Here is a 3,625-nt window from a genome sequence, read left to right as displayed (position 1 = left end):
GTCTATGTACTTTCCTGCAATATTGAATCACAATATTGATACGTGAGCATTCATATCTTATCTTTTATATATTAATAGTGTATACATGTCTAGTGCTCGGGTATATATGTTTATGCATGCTAGTATGCTAAATTTCATCGTTAAACAGTTTATGATGAATCACGAATTAAATACATATATTACAAATAAAAGGTATATGATATGCATGTTTTTGGAAAGCTGGCGAAAAATCAATAACTTTTCATTTAGATATCGTATGATTTCGATGAACGAATTAAAAGATATGATCAACTGAATTATGATTGACGTTAATTGAAATTGCTTTTGAATCTGCAATTAATATTTAAAAAACTTGTTTATAAGATTGATAAATTGAATTTTTAAATATTACCAGCGGAGTAAATGAATTCTTATATAAGGCACGTCTCATTTTGTTGAACAATTGTCAAAATTGATTATTTTATCATATTTTAAAGCCTTATAAAAACTATAGTTTAATTTTACAAAAATTAGGAAACTATGCGAAATGTTAAAATGTTTCGATTGCCATGATCATTCAACTATTGTATTAAGTCAGATTGACTTTTTAAAATGACTTTTGATAACTTTTGTATGTCGATCTCGAGCATTAGGATTGTGATACACTATGACCTGACCTAGCTTGATAGACAATTATTGACCAACATATGTTCTCTAGGTTGAGATCTACGGTTATTTGGTATTCCAAGTTTCGGTCACATTTCGGTGAACGACTTTATGTGCTGCTAAGGTGAGTTTCATATGCTCCCTTTTTTATTGCTTTTGCAATCTATATTTTTGGGCTGAGAATACATGCACTTTATTTTAAACGCAATGTATACAAGTACATACTAAATTCTACACTGAGTTTGAACCGAAAATCCCTTAGCTTTGGTAACTAGTAACTGCCGGTTATAAGAACTGGTGGGTGCGAGTAGTTATATATGGATCCATAGGGCTTGACATCCCTGTCTGTTCCAGGTATAGAAACCCTTGCCTGAACTATAAAACAGACGTATGCTATTTGAGTTTAGTACACGTTGGTTTGCGTGTATTGTACATGTTGGTTGCATGTATGTTAAAACAGGGGTACTTATTATATATACGTTAAAGTTTAGTTACCAGGGTGCTCAATCTTGTAGAATATTTTGATAAACGTTTCTGGATGAAACAACTGAAATCTTGTGATCCACCTTTATGTACAGATTATGCAAAACATTAAAACTATGAACTCACCAACCTTTGTGAAGACACTTGTTAGCATGTTTATTCTCAGGTTCCCTAGAAGTCTTCCACTGTTTGCTTATATGTTAGACAAGCTATGTGCATGGAGTCTTACATGGCATATTTTTCAAGGAAACATTGCATTCACCAAATCATCACCATGTATCTTATTTTGACTGCATTGTCAATGGAAGTACTATTGTAAACTATTATATTACGGTGATTGTCTATATGTAGAAATCATCAGATGTCGAAAACCTTTGATTTAAATATTCATTTATGGTGTGCCTTTTCAAAAGAATGCAATATTTACAAAATGTATCATATAGAGGTCAAATACCTCGCAATGAAATCGATGGATGACGTGTTCGTCCATATGGATTTGGGGCGATCATCACAGTTGGTATCAGAGCGTTGGTCCTAGCGAACTAGGTCTTGCATGAGTGTGTCTAACTGATAGTTGTTAAGATGCATTAGTAAGTCTGGACTTCGACCGTGTCTGCATGTTAAAAGTTTTGCTTATCATTTCTTGTCGGAAATTACATGCTTATCATTCTTAAGTCTAGACACGTTTTCCTGCATTTATTGCATGAATAGTGTATAGACAAAAATTCATATCTTAGCGTATCTGTTACTGTAAACTTTTCCTAACATTTTTCGAAAATTTCTCCGTGATTTATGGAATTTGGTATTATATATACATATGTAAATTATGTATTGAAGAATATCAAACTAAATTCTATAATCTAATTCATATCAAAAATCATCTCCCTAATTATACAAGATGAATCCCGTATCTAGTTCAAATTCCTTAAACTCTGACAGCTATTCCGAATATTCACCTGAATTCCGAAGACAGTGTAACCGGAATGGATCAACCAATCAGCCATCACCTATTCTGGATGAATTGGGGATGGGTTCGTAGCCTACTTAATCATTGGAGACAAGAAGAAGGTAATCTCTTCCATCCACCACATTCCCCTCTTGGCGAAGAACCTGAAGCACTTACTGGCAAACCAGTTCGAGACACCATTTTCTCTCTCATTTCCAGAGTATCTAGTCACGATAATATACTATCTCAAATTCTGAATCTTATTCATCCGCTCGTCCGAACCAACAATCATCCCGGTGTAATAGAAGAAGTCAACGAGCTTCGCACTCGGGTAGTGGCTTTGGAGAATATGGTGCAAAGGTTACAAGCACCAGCAGCATCACCGGCATCAACACTACCACCGACAACAACACCAACAGTACCATTACCACCACCAACAACAACCGCACCGCAAACCTCAACTTCACAATCTGTCCTCACGAGCATCGACGTCATACGCCCTATAGATACCAAGGTATATCAACAACAACAAACGATGAGATATTGATTCATAACTTCATCGAAGAAATATTCTGCAGAGAATATGTAGTTTCCAAAAGTTTTAGAGATTATATATTGTAAATTAGTAGTGGGCGGATAGAAATAATAAAGTGAAACCCTGACAGGAATAGTGCGCGATTTACAAGCTAGACTTGTTATACAAGCAGCATCAACAGTACCGTCAGCATCACCAGCACGTCAGTACTATCAGCATCGTCAGCACTAGCAGCACCTATAACATCACGATTTCCACCAGTTCCATAATCACCAACATCATCACAAATCAACAACGCATATATTGTATCATCGAGTTATGAAGTATTAACTCATTTTCCCTGAAGAAATTATATGTATATTATATTTTATATATATATATATATATATATATATATATATATATATATATATATATATATATATATATATATATATGTGTGTGAAATTTGAAATCAAAATAAATCTTTTCGTACTAAGCTATTACATGTGAATCATAACTGGTAGGTACTACTCGGTTAGTTCATGTTACTAATATGCTATACATCCTTCGTTAATGACTTAACAATCGTTAACTATAATCTCTGCTTTGACTTAATAGATTCCATTTCATAATAAATCAAGTGTATTATTCAAATACATGATTGATTTTACACTTTAATTTTTGATGTACTTGAAACTTTCCAGAAAACATCATCTGTGCCTTGTAAGGTTCACAAAAAATTCCACGAGCAACAACATCCTTCACCAAGGAATATCAATAAGAATAAATAATGAAGTATTGATTTCATTAGTGAAATATTCCGCGAAGATTATATGATCTCTAATGTTTTAGAGATTTTTCATTTCTAATTCAAGCCAAAAATCAAATGAGCTTAATATGATATTAACTCATTAAATCTGTATTACATCTGAAGAAAATATACATACATATATTTTCATAAAGATTGTAATGAAAATTCTTTTGTATAAAATATTACTTGTGAAATCTTTAACGGGTAGGTAATACTCAGGAAG

The sequence above is a fragment of the Rutidosis leptorrhynchoides genome, chromosome 9 (genome assembly GCF_046630445.1).
Source record: "Rutidosis leptorrhynchoides isolate AG116_Rl617_1_P2 chromosome 9, CSIRO_AGI_Rlap_v1, whole genome shotgun sequence".
Lineage (NCBI taxonomy): Eukaryota > Viridiplantae > Streptophyta > Magnoliopsida > Asterales > Asteraceae > Rutidosis > Rutidosis leptorrhynchoides.
The sequence above is the reverse complement of the archived record's forward strand: the minus strand, read 5'-3'. Positions refer to the sequence as shown.